Raw genomic sequence first — 20,640 nt, forward strand, 5'->3', positions numbered from 1 at the left:
AGTTGTAGGTACAACAAGTGAATCTGCATATAAGGGAGCCTCTTCTCATTCACAGACTATGTCAAGGTACACAAAATGCCCATCTAATTCACTGCAGCAGTGCGGGAAAGGCCCTGTATTTGGAATCAGAAGTCATATATTTATAAGGTTTATCTTTGCCACTTACCAGCTGTAGCTTACCATGAGGACAATCATTCAAGGTCTTTGAAGCTATTTTCTCTTTTCTAAAATGGAATTATTTGAACTTGAGCTCACTAGGACCCCATTTGGTTCTAATGTTCTATAATTATGTACTTTCTCTTATTCACTCACTTCTCAAATTTTTATTTTTAAACCAGGAACTGAGGCAGTCAAACAGCAGAAGTAATTCAGGATGTGGGCTGAAGAGCAGAGATACTACAGGAGAGACTGCAAACCAAGAGAAGCACACAGAGGATTCAGAGTTGAAAACTGAACCCAGGCAGAGCTCCCAGATACTGGAGGCTTGCAGGAAGCAGATCTGGCTAGGAGAGGAGGCTCTGCTTACACTACTATTATTTAAAAGTGCTGGATGGCAGGGGACATCAGGAATGCCCTAGAGATGCCCTGTTACAAGAAGCCCAGGGAATCCACCCTGAGAATACTTAACACGAGCCACACCATCCAAAAGAAGGGCTTCTATAAAGGTCTGGAAGCATCTCTGAAAATTTTACTTGCTTCCTTTTTTACTTACTTTCCTTCCTACTTTGCCATCTCGGAAGACTGCCTCACAGCTGGAAATCAGGATATTCCTGGGAGCTGAATGGGAAAGATCATTTATATATTCTTTTTTTTTTCTTCAAATGTTGTACCACTCCATAATGGCAAGCCTGTTGAAGATCCACAGCAAACAGATAAAGTGAAGGATTTAGTAGAAACTTGGAAGAGCAAGGTAGGAAGAAAGAAATCTGTGTTTTCATTGACAATACTCATTTGAGTGGTGAAGGAAAGTTTCACAAAAATGATAATTACTTGCAAGAAAAGGCTTTTGTAAACTCAATGACTTGTGACAGTAATGGTTAGAAATTGTAATTAAGGTGTCATGTCTTAAGCATAAGCCTAGTTCTAGAAAGAGTGATTAATACAATTTGAGGTCTTGGTCTTTTAGAAAAAAAAAATCCACATTCTTTCTGTTACTCAACATGAACTTCCCTGCAGTTTCTTATTCCAGTGAACATCAGAAAGAGCAAGTCTAGCATCTCAGTTCAAAGAAAAGTAGATTAAAAGAAAAAAACAGTCCTAATTCAGTAGCCATAGGATATCAATAAAAAAGAGGACAGAAAATGTCACTAGTGTGTTAGATGGATTTGCCTTTGATATAATAATGTCTTAAATGACATGATTGTATAGAAGGCAGAAATGGGTTTTTGTGATGTTACTTACTACTTCATTAAACAGGCAATTCTTAAAAGATATGACCTGTTTTGATGTCTGACCATTTACCTTTTACACAAAAATGTTAGAATTGGAAGATAATTTTTTTTTTTTTTAACAGACTCTTTTTGCATTAGACGGGAGGATGCTGAGTACCTGGGAGAAGTGAATTGATGCCCCTGGAAATCTGACCAGGTGAGATTGGAGGAGAGGTTACCCAAGACCAGAACCTTTCACTCTGCTTCCAGATAGCCTTCATTTTGCTCTTTTAACCATTCCCCAGAGCCACTTCTAGTGCTTTCCCCTCCGTTTCTCATCCCTATTTTCTCTTTCTTCTTTCCCCAACCTATCCACTGTCTGGTTATAATGTTTATAATTTTGAAATTCCTAGTTCACAGAATTCTAATTCCAACAATTCACACTGTCTCATTAAAGATCGCACTTTCGTTTTTGAGTGAATAGATTCTATTTTCTATCTATTCCCAATGAGTCCGATGTATCAATCAATGGCATATATATATATTTTAAAATTCTTATGAGAAATTGGTATGATTAAGAAAAAGATGGTGTGGCATGTAAATATCACGGGGATCCAGAACATTCTAGTTAAAAAGTCAATGAAATGATGATCAAAAATAGATCTGGGAAGATTACAGCAGCAGCAGCTCCTGGAATAGTGTGGAATTAATCATCTGGGACATAAAGTAAAGCAAGAAGTATCTAGGAGAGAGTCTCTGCACTGGGTATTGCAGCCCCCATGTGGTACTAGGAATAATTCCTGGAAATAGTATTAACCCAAATATCACTAATACGTGAAGAGTCCTGGGTGTAGGGTCTGGATTCTGAACAACAGTTTGTGTGACTACTATACAATATTATATCGAAGATGAATGTCACCTACAATTTTTAGTTGTTTTAATTATAGTCTGCAGCTGTTATGCTAAGCCAAAAATAATGTAACTGTCACCATCAAAATGTATTTTTTTAAAAGCATGTCTATACAAATGGCACCGTGGTGAATGCTTTACAGATTGAGTAAATTTAAAGGCTCCCAATTTAAAGTGGATGACTAGGTTCTATCCTGCAGCTGGTGAAATTTGCTAAGATCTTAATTCTTTCAAGACAAGGAGATATGTACTCAAGGAGAACCAAGTTTTCTGTTGGAGCACTTGTGAACTTCACCATACTCTATATTAGGTGTACCTTCTCTTATAATTTACAGCATTTTCGCTATGAATTCTCTGGCTTCCCTTGAAGCCTCCCCTCCTCTGGGGACTTTGACACATGATAAATTTCTTCATTTTTTTCCCTTTCAAAATGATAGGGTTATTTGGAAATAAATGAGAGGTAAAGAAAAAGAAAGAGAGAAAAGTATAAATTACCATAGTAATAGTTTTTATTTTAATTGTCAGGTACTTAAATATAGCCTCAGATAATTGTCACAGCAAGATATAGAAATGTCCTTTGATGAGAAAAACACTATAAATAATTTTTATTGTATAGAGAAGACTTTCTCACATTCTTCTGGTGAAAACTACCCTATTAATTTGTACTTTCAAAGATTAAAATAATTAGAATTCATTTTTCAGTATTTAGGTTACCATATGCCATTTCTTCCCCCAAAGCATATGAATAGATCTATAGCTACAGTATCAAAATAATTACTAGACAGTGAAAAATACCACTAATTAAGGAGTTGTGGTTTTTTTTAAAAAATGATTGCTCACAGTTGATTTTATTTTTTTCATGATGAAATTTTTGCATCCATCAGGTTTTGGTTGTATTGTGGACAATGCTAAAATATTAATACGTGGTTGGTGCTTATCAACATATCAAAACCACCAGATGTCAGAATATTATTGGGGAATAATATCTGAAGAAATAAATTCCATCTTTTGTTGTTTTGAAACATAACCAATTAGGAGCTGAAAACAATAGAGAAGTTTAAAAATATGAGACTGTTCTTTACCTTATGATAAACCAAACTATAAATGAAATGAGCTGTTTACCTTTTAAATATTTTAAAAATGATATTTTTTCTTTTTTATCATATTTATACATGTCTTTTGAGAACAACCCATGAAATCCAGATAAGGAAACTGAGTAAAAGCATTTTTTCATTGCCAAGCATCCTAGCCCATTGTTTTAACAGAGCAGTCATTAGGTCTGTCATCCTGAGAAGCGTCTACCTCTACATCTTGCAGTGTTGGTGGTTAAAGAACTGACATGAGAGAGTGGAAAAGGACAGACCAATTTTGAGATAATAAAAATAAATGTCTCTCTACGACTCATCATGATGAAGAAAGACCCACATTTCTCTGCAGCCAGCATCAGAGGAGAGAGTTATTTTTAGTCACAGATACACTTCAGAGCCCATTAACCAGCTAAAACCAGAGGCTGCTTAGGAATAATCCTGAGCACAGTCTGCTGTAAAACTGTAAAATATGAATGAGGATGGGGTCATTGGAAAAATGATTTAAAAGAGTGGGCCTCTGAAGACACGAATACCGGGGTGGAGAGTAAGGACGGAAAGGAAATCAGTGGAGGATTTATTAGAAATCGGTGACCTTTAAAGGGCAGTTTCAGTCACCCCAGGAAGGTCAAGTGATCAAGTGTCCAGGATAAGAAGCTTTTAGATTTGTTGACCCAGTAATAGATTCTGTCTGCTATAATAAGGCTCCCCAAATGTCTGTTTCCAGAATCTGGTTCCTCTGTGTCAGGTACACCCAACCCCATTATCGGCAAAGCCTCCTGCTGAGAATCTGCACAAGGGGTTTTCAGGCAGCAGCTGGATATCTCATTTGTGTTGAAACTGCTCTTCTTGGCAAGAGATTCAAGCTTCCATGGTCACAGGGAACCTGGGAGCCTGTCTTTCTGCTCTGCTGAGAGCAAAAAAGAGAGCATCCCTGACCACCCATCTAATCAGCCAAGTTCAAACACAATCACACGAGCTTCAGTTCTGCAAATTTCACAGGCTATACAATTTAAAATCACACTGAGCCCTAATAAATAGAGAACGTCTAATCACCTAGTCACCCAATCTTCTAAATTGGGGACATTTAATCATTTCCTGTATCTAATTCTTGAAGTTGAATTTATGATAAATGGAAACAAAAACAAAAACTATAGTTCTTGGAGGGAGCCAGAGATTCTTATGAAGAACATAAGACTTCTGATTTCTTTTGTTCTTTTAAGTTCAGTTCTCCGTCTGTTGATGCTGTTGTTGTTTTTAGTCATAGAAAGTATTGTCATTCTAGGTAATAATAAAAACCTAAACAAATCGCTATTTATTGAGTGCCTAGAGCTCTATAAGTGCTAGGCATTTTACATTTTACATTGAATACATAGAATTCTTACATGAACCTTTTTTTCCTCTTTTGTATATTTTTATTGGAATTCGATTTGCCAACATATAGCATAACATCCAGTGCTCATCCTATCAAGTGCCCCCCTCAGTGCCCGTCACCCAGTCACCCCCACCCCCTGCCTACCTCCCTTTCCACCACCCCTTGTTCGTTTCCCAGAGTTAGGAGTCTCTCATGTTCTGTCTCCCTTTCTGATATTCCCCACTCATTTTCTCTCCTTTTCCCTTTATTTACTTTCACTATTTTTTATATTTCCCAAATGAATGAGACCACATAATGTTTGTCCTCCTCCGATTGACTTACTTCACTCAGCATAATACCCTCCGGTTCCATTCACACTGAAGCAAATGGTGGGTATCATTGTTTCTAATAGCTAGGTAATATTCCATTGTATACATAGACCACAGCTTCTTTATCCATTCATCTTTCGATGGACACCGAGGCTCCTTCCACAGTTTGACTATTGTGGACATTGCTGCTCTAAACATTGGGGTGCAGATGTCCTGCTGTTTCACTGCATCTGTATCTTTGGGGTAAATCCCCAGCAGTGCAATTGCTGGGTCGTAGGGCAGGTCTATTTTTAACTCTTTGAGGAACCTCCACACAGTTTTCCAGAGTGGCTGCACCAGTTCACATTCCCACCAACAGTGCAAGAGGGTTTCCCTGTCTCCGCATCCTCTCCAACATTTGTGGTTTCCTGCCTTGTTAATTTTCACCATTCTCACTGGTGTGAGGTGGTATCTCATTGTGGTTTTGATTTGTATTTCCCTGATGAAAAGTGAGGCGGAGCATTTTCTCATGTGCTTGTTGGCCATGTCTATGTCTTCCTCTGTGAGATTTCTGTTCATGTCTTTTGCCCATTTCATGATTGGATTGTTTGTTTCTTTCTGTTGAGTTTAATAAGTTCTTTATAGATCTTGGATACAACCCTTTATCTGATATGTCATTTGCATATGGGAGAATATCTTCTCCCATTCTGTAGATTGTCTTTTAGTTTTGTTGACTGTTTCTTTTGCTGTGCAGAAGCTTTTTATGTTGATTAAGTCCCAATAATTCATTTTTGCTTTTGTTTCTCTTGCCTTCATAGATGTATCTTGCAAGAAGTTGCTGTGGCCAAGTTCAAAAAGAGTGTTGCCTGTGTTCTCCTCTAGGATTTTGATGGAATCTTGTCTCACATTTAGATCTTTCATCCATTTTGAGTCTATCTTTGTGTATGGTGTAAGAAAATGGTCTAGTTTCATTTTTCTGCACGTGGCTGTCCAATTTTCCCAGCACCATTGATTGAAGATACTGTCCTTTTTCAGTGGATAGTCTTTCCTGCTTTGTCAATTATTAGTCAACTATAGATTTGAGGGTCCACTTCTGGGTTCTCTATTCTGTTCCATTGATCTATGTGTCTGTTTTCGTGCCAGTACCACAGTCTTGATGACCACCGCTTTGTAGTACAACTTGAAATCCGGCATTCTGATGCCCCCAGCTCTGGTTTTCTTTTTCAACATTCCCCTGGCTATTCGGGGTCTTTTCTGATTCCACACAAATCTTAAGATGATTTGTTCCAACTCTCTGAAGAAAGTCCATGGTATTTTGATAGGGATTGCATTAAACGTGTAAATTGCCCTGGGTAGCATTGACATTTCCCTAATATTAATTCTTCCAATCCATGAGCATGGGATATTTTTCCATCTCTTCGTGTCTTCCTCAATTTCTTTCAGAAGTGTTCTGTAGTTTTTAGGGTATAGAATCTTTATGTCTTTGATTAGGTTTATTCCTAGGTATCTTATGCTTTTGGGTGCAATTGTAAATAGGATTGACTCTTTAATTTATCTTTCTTCAGTCTCATTGTTAGTGTATAGAAATGCCACTGACTTCTGGGCATTGATTTTGTATCCTGCCACACTGCCGAATTACAGTATGGGTTCTAGCAATCTTTGGGTGGAGTCTGGGTTTTCTATGTACAGTCTCATGTCATCTGAAAAGGAGAGTTTGACTTCTTTTTTGCCAATTTGAACATGAACCTTTTATGGAAGGAATTAGTAATAATAGAAGAAATTGACAATCAAGATTGGAAAGAAGGACTTTGATGATACTTCTGTATCACTTGGACCTATATGTGCATCCAATTTATGATGCACCAACAGAATGCCAAACTTTACTTTGGGTTCCCTTTCTGGTTTTTGTACCACCATATCTCCTGTTTACACTTTTTAAGTTTGGATATGTTTAATTTCATTTTCAGAAGAAAACTAAAATAATGAAGTGTCATGTCACTTCTATCAGACTGACAAAAGTGAGGACAGTGGATAATGCCAGATGTGGGTAGAAATATGAGGCCATAGGCATATTCAGGTGCTTCTGCTGATGGTGAATATTGGTGTAGCCATTCTACAGAACAGTGTGGAAGTACTTAGCTACAATACATTTTGTTTACTTCTGGAGACCTAGCAATTCTGCTACTGTATATATATTCCAAAGCAATGCTCAGTGGATCTACCAGAAGGCATGCAAAAAAGCTCAACACAGTGGGGTTCTTTGTTTGTTTTTGCTGTTATTGGCAGGAAATTGCAATCAATGCAGGCATCTACTGCATGAGAAGTCAATGGTAAGATGTGTTGCTGCTCACTCTATAGTACATATGTCAGAAGAAGCAATAGACTAATTACATGCACAGTAACTTGGATAGAGCATAAAAATACATTCCAAGGGACAGCTGGATGGCTCAGTGGTTGAGTGTTTGCCTTTGGCTCAGGGCATGATCCTGGGGTCTGGGGATCGAGTCCTGCATTGGGCTCCCTGCAGGGAGCCTGCTTCTCCTCTGCCTATGTCTCTGCCTCTTTCTCTGTGTCTCTCATGAATAAATAATAAAGTCTTTAATATATATATAGCAAGATGAATAAAGTAGAAATCACAACAAGATACATATAATAGTTCTTATATGTATATGAAGATAAGCATATAAACAATAATTTATCTTCTGTAAGATTATACTATATTCTCTGCAGGAAACACCTCAGAGAGAGGGGACAGGAAACAGAGAAAAGGAATGAGAAAAAAGAAAACAAATGAACAAAACAAGAACTGTTCTCTATGAAGACCAGTGATAATGTCCCAAGTACTGACAAATTAAGATTAACCTGACCCTTGGCACATAAAGTAAAATAGGAATTTTTTTTTATTATGTGTTTTGAGTATTTCAATTATTTCTATAGGTTTGCTACAGATGGAAGTTTGGCACAAGCTTAGTTTAAGTGTTGGAAGTACTTATAATTCATTTAATAATTTCTTGGTTATGATGGCTAGTTTGGTTCCAATTTTCTTCTATTACAAATAGTGCTGCAATAAGTGGCCTTCAGTGCCCATGTGTAATATATGTAGTGCTGCTGAGAGAAGCAATGAGATGTAATGGGTAAGAATGCTGGATCATGTTGGAATCTGGCTCCACTGCTGCGTGCCTGGGAGCAACTTAGTTAACTGCTCAAGGCCTTGATATTAATAGATATTTCTTGATATTAATAGAACCTCCTAGAGTTACAGTGATAATAAAGTGAATTAATGTTTGTAAAGCACTTAGAACAATGCTGGCACATACTGAGCACTCAGTAGTGCTATTTATTTTATTGTTTCAACAGTACTAGTTATTATTAATCCTATTATTTTAGCATGTATTTGAATAGGATAAAATTACAGATATGGAATTTCTTGCTTATAGGGAACGCATTTTAAATGTTTATGCATTTTTAAGATTCAGAATTGGTTGTATCAATTGAGTCTACCACCAGAGGTGCCGAGAATATCATTCTTCTGCACTCTTGCCAAAATCAGATGTCTTCATTCTTTTTCTTTTCCCTTTTTTTTTTTAATTCACTGGGAATAAAGCATTACATTTTGCCTTACATTTCCTTGGTTACAAGTGAGTATGTGGGCCTTTTAAACTTTATGGAATATTCATTCAAAAACTGGCATATTGGGATCCCTGGGTGGCGTAGCGGTTTGGCGCCTGCCTTTGGCCCAGGGCGCGATCCTGGAGACCCGGGATCGAATCCCACATCGGGCTCCCGGTGCATGGAGCCTGCTTCTCCCTCTGTCTCTGAGCCTCTCTCTCTCTCTCTCTCTGTGTGACTATCATAAATAAATAAAAAATTAAAAAAAAAACTGGCATATTAACAAAATTCATCCTAACCGGTTTGAGATAAAAGAAGCTTCAATCAGCTTTTGTATTTATTTGGCTTATGACGTATAATAGATTCAACCAGTGCTAAGCTTAACATGAAGCAGCCCTATACCCCACCTTACAGATTCTGCTATTATTTTCTTTCTGGCCAGATGGGCTATTGGGAGAGATAAATGTACATGATTATATCAGTGTTGTTGTCATTGCATCTCTTTTCCTAACATTCATAAACATCATCTTGATTAAAACAAAATCTCCAAAGCTGCTAGAAGTGAAAACAAATTAACTTAGAATTTTTAGACACTCGGTTACTTTATAAAATTGCTTTTGTTTTTTAAAATTTTCATGATATGTAAGATTTTAACAGTGTAATTTTAATTCAAATGCCTAAATTCTATCCTGTGACCTTAAAGAAATTTAAATGTTTACTATATCTTTGTTGGAATAAAATGCCAGTTCTTGAGAATTTATAAAATGTCAGCCAGGATAGCCAAAGGGGCTCTTTATTAAGAAGTTCGTTTTGAAAAAATCAAAGCATGTAATCCTAGGGTTGTTCATACAGGGAAAGAAACTAAAGTGACAAAAGAGAAGTCATTTCCTTTTACAGTTATCTTTTGATGATTTCTTCTATTGAGTTTCTGCAAAAGTTTCCTAAGAAGAACATTTTTCATTCGGTGTGATACGTATTGGGACAATTCTCCCTTTTCTATCTCAGATATATCCTTGATGGACAGAACTCCTGCTGATTCTGTAGCTACTTTATCAATATAGAAAGCCTGATATGAAGAGAGGAGAGGAGTTCAGACCATGTGTGATTTTATCAATCTATTGTTGTAAGAAAGAACAGAATGGTAGGGGAATTGTCAGTTTTTAGAATAATATTTTGTTATCCTGTATTCTTAGCTTTCTTCTTTGGAAATTTGGAAAAACTAGATTTCAGATTTTTATATTTCCAGTATTAAACAAGGTTATCAATTATAGCTCATATAATCTAGGTTATATTCTAGGAGGCTCATCTATTAACTTAAAACCTCACTACAAAATAGGGTAGAACATATTAATAGGACAGGGACTTCACCCTTAAAAACATATTGGGCATAAAAATCCTTCCAAATGAAGTTTTAGTCTAATGCCCTCCTAATATGTGTAATGTTATGCTGTATGAAAAATGACCACTTTAACAAAGGAACTTATTTCTTGTACCACAGGTACAGTCTTTATACAACCTCCATAAGACTAGACATAAACCTGCTTCGGGGATAACCCTGGGAAGACTGATTCTCACCAATCCATCCTTTGCACAATTTCTCACTGACATTACCAGTGACATACAACTCTTTTGCAATAACTCTTGGTATTAATAGTCTTTATTCTTATCTTTTGTGCATTTCTTTATTGGACCTGCTATAAGAGAGCAGATGAGGTCATCAACGAGATAAATACTTTTTTTTCTTGATTATAGTCTATTGAAATTAAGACATTCTGATTATGAAGATCAAAGACATTGTCCAGTTAAAAACTCCACATTGACTCAAGTCAGGGATCATTCATTCATTCAGTGAGTTTTTAATGAATCCCAACTATGAGCAAGTTACAATACATGATAGAGGATTCACATGTAAACAGACTTCCCTTTCTTCAGTGTGTCCAGGCAGATAAGTTATATACTTAATTAGTTGTGATGCAATGTAGAAAGGTGCAAGTGCTATAGAGATAGTTAACAAGAACACATCATGGGAAGACAAAGAAGGAAGATTGTACTTCATTATTTTTTTAAAGATTTATTTATCTATTCATGGAGGGGGGAAAAAGAGAGAAAGAGAGAGAGAAGCAGACACACAGGCAGAGGGAGAAGTAGGCACCCTGTGGGGAGCCCCCGTGTGGGACTCCATCCTGGATCCCAGGATCACACCCTGAGTCAAAGGCAGATGTTCAACCACTGAGCCACCCAGGCGCCCCGGAAGATCGTACTTTCTAAGTGAGAGCATCGTGGAACCCTTTATAGAGATGTCATGTAGTCTGAACTATGACAGGTAGGCAGTATTTCAACTTTTGGCTATGAGGTGAATTAATATTTAAATGAAAAAAGTATAGCGAGACGAAAGGCTGGAGAGGGACCATGTGGAAAGCATGTAGGGAACATCTAGGAGTCTGGCCCTTTGGTGAGTAAAGTATGTGAAGGGAACTGATGGAAAGCAGGGAGGCCATGTCAGCTGAGACCAGAAGGTAAGGGCCTGGTACACCCATTGCCAAAGAGCTAGGGCTTTTCTTGGTCACTGCAGGTTTTATATACAGATTAAGTGATCAGAATTGTGTTTTACAGGGTGAATCTGGCTGCAGGGTTCAGGCTGGACTGCAATGAGGAGATCTTGCAAATAGTAGAAAGAGAATCTTCTTACAAAGGTCAGGGGATTTGGCAACAGGTAATGAGGTAATGAGCCTGAAATGGAGGAAAGAGGTGGGTGGGGTGATGTGGAGAGCTTGGTGACAGGATGGAGGCTACAGGAAAGAAAAAAAAAAAAAGATAAGGTGATGCTATTAAGTGCAGAAGCAAAGGACACAGGACAGGGACAAAAGTTTTTGGAGCAGAAGCTGGATATTTAATTTTAATTCATACTGAATTTCAGGCTTTGGGAAGCAGGCAAGTTTATTAAGAGGTGTTAAATCCAAGGAAAAATAGGCATCAAGAGGGCAGGGTTAATGTATGATGTTTCAGAGAGACAGGAGATACAAGGAAAGGTCGTTGGGTTTAGTGACTAAGAAGTCACTGGTGAATCTCTCTTTTTGAAATGTGAGAGGAAGATCATATTTCCAAATATTAATTTTATATACAGGTAGAGAGATAAAGGGACTGTTCTCTGTATTATTTTTTCTACACTAGTTGTGGAACAAAGAAAACAACAAGGAAATGTCAACAATCTTTGGTGGCATTTAGGTAGTGAGAACAGAGGCCATGTGCAAAGATATCACAAAAGCCAATTGCAAAAGCTCTACTTAATTCTTTCAGAAGAACTTTTTGAGCTCTATTTTTGCATTCACAATGAATTGTCCTGCCAGGAGTTTTCTTCCATTGCAGGTCCCGATCTGAGATTTTATCACCTGTGGATCTATTGATCACAGCTAGTACCCACAGCTTCAATGTCCGAGCCCTCAATGCGCTCAAATAAAGAAAACGATCTTTTCTGCTACAGCTTCATTTCCTGGCCATCATTCTGCAGAGGTCAGTGTAAGGGCTCCCTCACCAGAAATTATAATTAAAACAACTAACTTTAATTGAGCATTTACTATGCAATATGTGGTTTAGTAGTTAATTTATGTCTACTATGTGAATTCCCACAATGACTGTATGGCATCTCTACTATTATTTTCTCAATTTACTTAGGAGGAAGTTGATATTTAAGGAATGTGGGTGACTTGTCCAAGGCAACTCAGCCAGTAAGTAGTGAGGAAAACATCACTCTCATCACCATATTTTGTCAGTTTCTCTGTCATGGGGTTGGGCCATCTCTCCCCAAGAAACTACATGATGATGGTTCAAAGGTACATGAACTACATCAGTTCCCTCCTAAATTACTAATACAATTTCTTCTCTGTGATTGTTAGCCAATCACATAGAATTAGGAAGTCAGGAGACCAGAATTCTAGTTTTAGGTCTTCTGGCATGTGCACAAAAAAATCATTTAACCCTTTGGGTCTTTGAATACTTTTATGCAAATGGGTTAATTCTTGGCTAGCTGTATCGCAATGCTGTTTGTAACTATTGATTAAGGTAACTCCATGAAAGTTCTCTGCAAACCTTATAGTGATGTGAAGATTACTCAGATTCTGATGCAAACTACTTTACTCTTCTCCCCTCCACTCCAGATGGAAGAACATTCCAAGTCTGTTTCTAGGGGTATTACTCACTATCTAAGTTAGAGATATTCATAAGAGTCAAGGCTCTGACTCTTGTTCCCACTAATAGGATTATGCTTGGAAAATGTTCCTAAACCTTGGATTAAAAGAGAGATTATGGTATTAATGGTTTTATTTTTCAGAATACTATATTTCTGGTTGAGCTAAAAGGTTGAAAGGCTAAAATTCATACCAGGGAATTATAATGTTTCCAGTGAATTTTCTTTTTTTTTTTTTAAATTTTTATTTATTTATGATAGTCACACAGAGAGAGAGAGGGAGGCAGAGACACAGGCAGAGGGAGAAGCAGGCTCCATGCACCGGGAGCCCGATGTGGGATTCGATCCTGGGTCTCCAGGATCGCGCCCTGGGCCAAAGGCAGGCGCCAAACCGCTGCGCCACCCAGGGATCCCCTCCAGTGAATTTTCTGAGAAAAAAACAAAACCACTATTTAGGTTTTCATTTCTTCAACATCATTGAGAACCTACTGTGGGTCACGTACTCTAGTTCAGTGCTCAAAGAGGGAAGAAAATAATATTCAGCATTGGCCTAAGAGGGGAATGACCTCTGAGTGGATGGAGCAGCATCCACAACAGCTTGAATGTAAAACAGCATGTGAGATCAGCAGATTTTCCAAAAATGACACTTGAGCACTAAAGAGGAGGGCCAGATATTAATTGCCCTGTATTCTATGTTAAAATGTTTGCACTTTATCCCAAGGGCTATGAGGAGTCACTGACAAATTTTAAACATAAAACAATTCTTATATTTTAAAAATAAATCTCAAGTTCAAATAGAGAGTAGATTGGTTGGATGGGTCAAATTTTTTTCCCTCTTTCTCCAGTGGCAGCTTTTTTTTTTTTTTTTAATCAACTTTACAGTGATGTAATTTACATAAAATAAAATGTACCCATTTCAAATGTACGGTTAAATGCATTTAGAATAATGTACATATTTGTGTAACTCCTGCCACAATGAAGATAGAGACTATTTATTACTCAAAAACTTCTATCTTGCCCTCCTATAGTCAATCTTTTTTGCTAACCAAGCCCCCACACTCACCTTTAGCCCTAGGAACCACTGATGTGTCTTTTGTCATAATGATTAGCTCTAGCTTTTCTAGAATGTCATAAGAAGGACATTTTAGTGTTCATATTCTTTTCAGTCAGGTTTCTCCTCAGCATAAGATTTTTGAGACTCATTCATATTGTCATACATATATATAGATCACTATTACATTCCTTTTTATGATGTAAAATATTCCATTTTACAGATATGTCACAATTTGTTTTTCCCAGGCCTATGTCTATGGAAATTTGAGCTATTTTCAGTTTTCAGCTATTATAAATAATGGTTCTATGAATATTCATGTACAAGTATTTGTGTTGGTACAGATTTCTTTTTTTCTTACATAAAAACCTAAGAATGGAATAGCTGGGTCATATGGTAGGCAAATACATATTTAACTATATGAATAACTGCAAAACGATTTTGCAAGGTGGTTGTTATATTTTACCTTCTCATCAGCAATACGAGAGTTCCAATTGTTCACATCTTTACCAACACTGGGTATTGTCAATCTTTCTAATTTTAGACATTCTAGTGCGTATAAAGTGGTATCTCACTATGGTTTTACTTTGCATTTACCTAGTGACTAATGAGAAACTTTATGTGTAGTGCCTTGTCATTTATATATGTTCTCTGTTAAAATCTTGTCTGTTAAAAACTGTTTGCCTCCTTACTGATTGGATCATTTGTCTTATTACTGGGTTGTAAGAGTCCTTTACATATTCTCAAAACATTAGTGAAATGTAAATATACTTGATCCTTGAACAATGTACGAGTTAGGGTGCTAACCCCCAAGCAGTCAAATTCCATGTATAACTTTGACTCCCCCCAAAATGTAACTACTAATAACCTACTGTTGACTGAAAGCATTATGGCTAACTATTAATTAAGAGATATTTTGTATGTCATATATATTATATAGTGTATTATTACAGTAAGGTAAGCTAGAGAAAAGAAAATGTTATTAAGAAAACCCTAAGGAAAGTAAATTTATAGTTCTGTACTGTATTTATTAGGAAAAAATCTACATGTAAGTCGACCACACAGTTCAAAATCATATTCAAGATTCAACTTTATATAGCAAATATTTTCTCTCAGTCTGTGGCTTGCCTTTTGATTTCTTTGATGTCTTTCAAAGAATAGTAAGTTTTAAATTTTGACAAAACTGAAGAGCAAAGGTCTAAACACTCTAGTTAAAAGGCAGAGATTGATACGTAGGTAAAATAGCAAGACTGTATATGCTATCTAGAAAGATACATTTTAAATATAAAGACATAGATAAAGATTACTTTAAATATAAAGAGATAAGTGGGTAGGTGAAAACAAATAAATGGAAAAAGATATACCATGCAAACAGGAGGCATACAAAGACTGTGGGGTGGCTATTTTAATATGTGGTTTTCATGACAAATGGTATTATTATAGAAAAAGAGGGATGTTTCATAATGGAAAAAGAAACAACGTTATCAGTAAGACATAACAATTTTAAGTGTATATGTGTCTACTTACAGAATTTTAAGATAAATGAATCAAAAATTTATAGAACTAAAGGAAGAACCTTGTAACTCCAAAGTTATAGTAAGATATTGTAATAATTGTCCATTGGCAATTGATAGAACACCTACATATAAATTAGTACATTGCTTAAATGTAATTATTTCAGAACACTAGACCCAGACACTAAGAATACACATTCTCTTCAGGTTCATATGATTTATCAAGTTAGATCATAACACATTTCAATAAATTTAAAATTATCAAAATCATATGAAATGTATTCTTTGATCATAACGATCAAATTATGAATTAATATAAGTAAGATAGCTAGGAAAAACCACCCATTTATCTGGAAATTAAATAACATACTCTTAAATAGTTCATGGGTCAATTAGCACTTAATCTTTTGTCTCACTATTTTTAAATTTTTAACAAAGGACAAGTGATGAGACCTCTTCAATTATTTCACAGTTATTTAGTGAAGATGAAATGAGGGAATGAAGATTAGATTGTTTTGACTCTTTTGAGGTCATACATAAATACAATATTCTCTTAAAGACCGAAGCCTTTTCTGAATAATAGCAAAACTACCTCTACTGTTATTTTTTATTATTTATTTTTTTTGTAGCCAGAGAGGACAATCATGTGGCAAAGGGGAAAAATCATCACCACTTTTGCTACCGACTCTTCTGGTTTCATGACACAGAACAATTTATCCCATCATTTATGGCTCTTTTCCAAATTCTGCCATTGCCACCACTCACATTCTCCCTTGATTTTTCTTCTATCATGTTTGTGATAAGAGAAGACAATATTCTCCTTGAGATAATTGTAAAAGGTTGTGTCCTTAAGTGAAGGCTGGTAAACTAAGGCAATTGGTTGGTGGTCTTGGTGTACTTCTGCTGGTGTAATTCTCTCTCCTTTATCTTTATTAATTTCTCTGCCTTCCCTTCCTTTCTCATATGTTCCCTTTCCTCTCCCTTTCTTTCTCATTACTTGTCTCCTCTATCTCCATTCTGACTCACTTGTCAAAACTAGCCCTATGATGGATTCAGAACTAATGATGTTACTCCTAGTTTTTGGGAAAAAATCCAAATTTTCTTTAAATTTCTTTCTTGGGACACCTGGGTGGCTCAGTGGTTGAGCGTCTGCTTTTGACTCAGGGTGTAATCCCGGAGTCCTGGGATTGAGTCCCGCATTGGGCTCCTTTTCGGGGAGCCTGCTTCTCCCTCTGCCTGTGTCTCTGCCTCTCTGTGTGTCTTTCATGAATAAATAAATAAAATCTTAAAAAAATTTTCTTAAATAGTAAAATTCTTTCTTCTTCTATCTCCTAAATCTGAGTATTATACAAAAAACATCTTTGGCATCATGCTTCCCTTTTGTCCGGTTTCCTAACCAGACTCTTGTCAGTTCCTAAAGAATAGTTCTTCACCCTTCTCAGGCTACTTCGATGAAAAAGCCACTGATAAAACCACATTTCTGGTCTATCTATTATGTCAGCAACTCCAAATACAATTTACTTTTGATCAGAAGAGCACAAGAGAATAGTGACACCTCTTTTGTTTTTAAGTGAATTTATTGTGGAGGCTTCAGTTACCTGAAGTTATTCTAAGTGTAGACATGACACCAACATTAGTTCCAGCTGAAATCAGAGGGGGTGGGGGGTGGGGAGGATAAAAATAATCAAATAATTGGTGAATAAGAACTGATACTGTGTTTCTGGAGGAATTCTTTGACTACAAAATGGAGTTAACAATCCCCGACTAGTATGAAATGTCCCCTTTTTCACCTCAAGATTGCTGTCCTATATCAAGGTCAATCATTGCACATGAACTATAGAGTTATCTATAGCTGAAATCTATTTTATTTAGCTTATACTTTGCAAGACATTGTACTCAGAGCTTGACCTGTCTGAATATAATCCTTGTGGCTATGCTCAGAATCAAGTACTATTATCACCTTCATTGCATGAATAATAAGCCAGTGCTAAGCCTATGAAATATAAGATAAACAAAAATTTGATTGTAGCTTGGTAGGTGTCTAATGTTGGCAAAGTTAGTTAGCTTGTCTCAATATCAATGCTTCCACCAGGAAGATTGCTATTTGATTGGCAAAAGAGGCCATTTGACAGACAAAGTGAGTGAAGGTCTCAAAAGGTTATCTGGGTAAAACCTAGTCATCAGAAACATTAGCTGGGCTGTGAGTAGTATGGAGGACAGAGGAAAGCTGTTCTCATCTTATATATACACTTTGAGAGATGCAGGAGAGAATGTAGTGATCATATGGACTTGGCTCTTCCAAGGAAACTGAGTGAGTTTGTGTCACAAGTTTGTAAAGCCAAGAAGAAAAATGTAGCAATGGGTAATACAATACATGCTTCCATAAAGATAGGGTCATCTTCAAATAACAGATATCAATGTATTATAAATGGAGAAAAGCACCAGCTCTGCTAGAATTCCCAGGAAAAACATCAAATTGTGGGCTTTCATTCTTTCAGGTTGGTTTATATTTGTTTGTGAACCTTGCTCCTGCTTATCTAGTTTTATTAAGCAAATGCACAAATGGCAAGAGGCCTGAGATTAGCAGAAGATGGGGATTTACACATTTTAAATACATTGTGTGTGTGTGTGTGTATATATATATATATATATATATATATATATATATATAATACATATACAATTGTATATACAATATATATATACATATACAAAATTCTGCTATGTACTGGATTTATTATGATCTTAGATAATAGCTGACTTCATTGTGTCTCCAGTAGAGAAGACAAACATTGATTAGATAATAATAATAAATAATAAAGGTATCAAGAAGTAACCAAGCATGTTTGGGGACATCTAGACACCATATTAAGCCTGACTTGATCACTAAATATTCTGTGGCTTTGAGCAGGATACCTAAAACTGTTTCTTCCTTCTTGAAATAATAAAGAAATAATATCATCATTCCAATCTGTTTAAAGGGACAAAATATGGCTGGATTAAAAAGTATCCAAATTATTTGTGCATTTGCAGACTGTATAATAATGGGAGCATATAATTAGTATCCTGGTAGACAGCAATGCCAAACTTTAAAAAATTTAATGAGAAAATTTTACCTTTGTTCTCAGCAAAGGGTTTGGTGTAGATAGGCAATAATGTTATTTCCCTTCCACTGCCCATTCTCTTTTTTGAGGAGTAAAATATGTATTTAGACAGAAAATATCCATGTCAGAAAATGTGGAGAGTAGTCAAAAGTAAATTAGCAGCCTTTTCATGAATATTTTAAATAGCCACTATGAAAGTACACTCTTATTTGTGCTAATTTCTGTTATTTTAAAAGTCATCTGTGGTTTTGGCTCATGGAGGATGAATCTTAAAGAATTTATTTTCCTGCACAGCATAATCAGGTTGCAAAGAAGTAACCAATGAGTGACTATAAAGCGTTTTTGCTACTACAGCGCTAATAAAAGAAAAATCTGATTTTCAATTCACAACAGCTTGGTCTGATTTTTAAAGGAAGATTTCCCAATGTCAGAAAATAAGCAAGATATGCCTCTCTCCATATCTCTAGGTAGATACATGCAGATACAAGGGTGTGGTGGGGGCGGGGAAGACGGTCATGGGGGCAGCGTGGGGGGATCGGGAGGGTGGAGAGAAAGAGAAAGAGAGAAGAGAAGATTTTTCTTCTTGTCCTTTCTATCATAATGGCCAATGGTGATATAAGGCCAAGTTTCCAATGACTAAACAGTAAGAGAAGGAAATTATTGATGCTTGAAAGAATCTTGTTGTGTTGTTTCTCTTGGGCCCTAATATATCTCTACCGCATAAGAATGAAATATTAGATCTGAGTGTAGTATTTCCATTTGGGAGTGGAGCACCAGCTGTCTTCTTAAATTTCCATGCCACTTAATCTAGCTCTAAGCTTGGTTAGCTTTCAATTCACAAAGAAGGCAACAACAGTTACAGAGGGTCACATTTTCAGCAAGGTCTCTGAGGTAATGAAGTGTACCAAGTATGCTAATAAAGAGAGCAGCTAAATTAATTCCTTGAGGCAAGTAGAAATCCAGGGCTCTAAGAGCTGCTTTTTGGTGCAATGTGAGAAGTGATCTGTGAATAGAAGGAGTTAACATTTAAAGGCAGGAATTTAAGAGTTTCTCAGCATTGTTGAGGGATTACCACTCAATTAGCTTTACTGATGACAATGTTGAGTTTATTATCTTGTATGTTCATTTCTCTCCACAGAAATATCAAAAGATGGATTCTTAGGGTCAACATCCCCTAGGTGATCATCCAGAGAGCCACTCGTATTAAAATCATCTGCTGCAACAGCCCCCTCAATGCATAAAATAAACTAGCAAAAGATATGATGCTGATATGTCCATTCTAATCACTACTAAGATTTTTCATAGGCTACTGGTACATTTGTCAAAATTTCCAAGTCCTTTATGTCTACCCTAGGTCGGGGTGGGGGTGGGGAATAGATATTTAAATAAGCTTTGTACCACTCCTTTAAAGAAGTCAAGTAATTTTGTCAGAACATGATGTAAAAAGTTTTAGAGTTGAGGGTACTCATCTGAAAATAACTTCTCATCTGACTCCCTAATATGTGCTTGTCAGAGAAGGTGGTTTATTAATATTAAATTGCTCACTTAAGCCTATACCATGGTAGCATACACAGAAAAATACATGAAAAACAAAAAAGCTGAAAGTTACCAAGAAATCATATTATTATTCAGGTGTATACCTTATATCTCTTTAAGATTAATAAGTGGTTGATAGGCATAATCAGGAATAAATCATAGAATCACAGAATATTGATGCTACAAACTATGCTGATACATTTCTCCCCTATTGTCATTCTAAATATTGTGTAACAAAACACCATAAAACTTTGTAGCATAAAATCACAATCATTTCTCATGTTAATAGGTCACCTGGCATGGTTTTGCCTCACTTGATGAGCTGTGAGACTGCTAATTTGCATCAGATTATGGATCAACCCAAGTCTGTCTGCTTTATGAGTCTCATCTAGGTCCTCAGATATCTTGGGGCATTCTTCTGATGACAGAGTTTGGAAGATTCCAGATATGTGAATAAAAACATGCAATGTTTCTTAAAGCTCAGGATCAGAACCCTGGCTGTTGGATCTCAGATGGTTACTTCTTCCACATTCCATTGGCTGAAGCAAGTCACAGAGAGAAGAAATATGTTCCTCCCAAAGAAGTGGGTTGGGGAATCATTACTTTTGAACAATAAG

The 20,640-nt window shown here is 36.4% G+C and overlaps 2 long non-coding RNA genes across 6 annotated transcripts in view; one reads left to right on the forward strand and one right to left on the reverse strand.

Moving 5' to 3' along the window:
- LOC144289011 (uncharacterized) overlaps positions 1-1,826 on the forward strand; it is a 37,148-nt gene extending 35,322 nt beyond the window's left edge. Inside the window, exons 3-4 of the long non-coding RNA XR_013357080.1 lie at positions 339-910; positions 1,514-1,826. This is a non-coding gene — a long non-coding RNA (uncharacterized LOC144289011). The remainder of the gene's footprint in view (positions 1-338; positions 911-1,513) is intronic.
- Positions 1-20,640, reverse strand: part of LOC144289010 (uncharacterized) — a 327,654-nt gene that overhangs the window by 92,944 nt on the left and 214,070 nt on the right. The gene's annotated exons all lie outside the window — the stretch shown is intronic.

The sequence above is a fragment of the Canis aureus genome, chromosome 18 (assembly GCF_053574225.1).
Source record: "Canis aureus isolate CA01 chromosome 18, VMU_Caureus_v.1.0, whole genome shotgun sequence".
Lineage (NCBI taxonomy): Eukaryota > Metazoa > Chordata > Mammalia > Carnivora > Canidae > Canis > Canis aureus.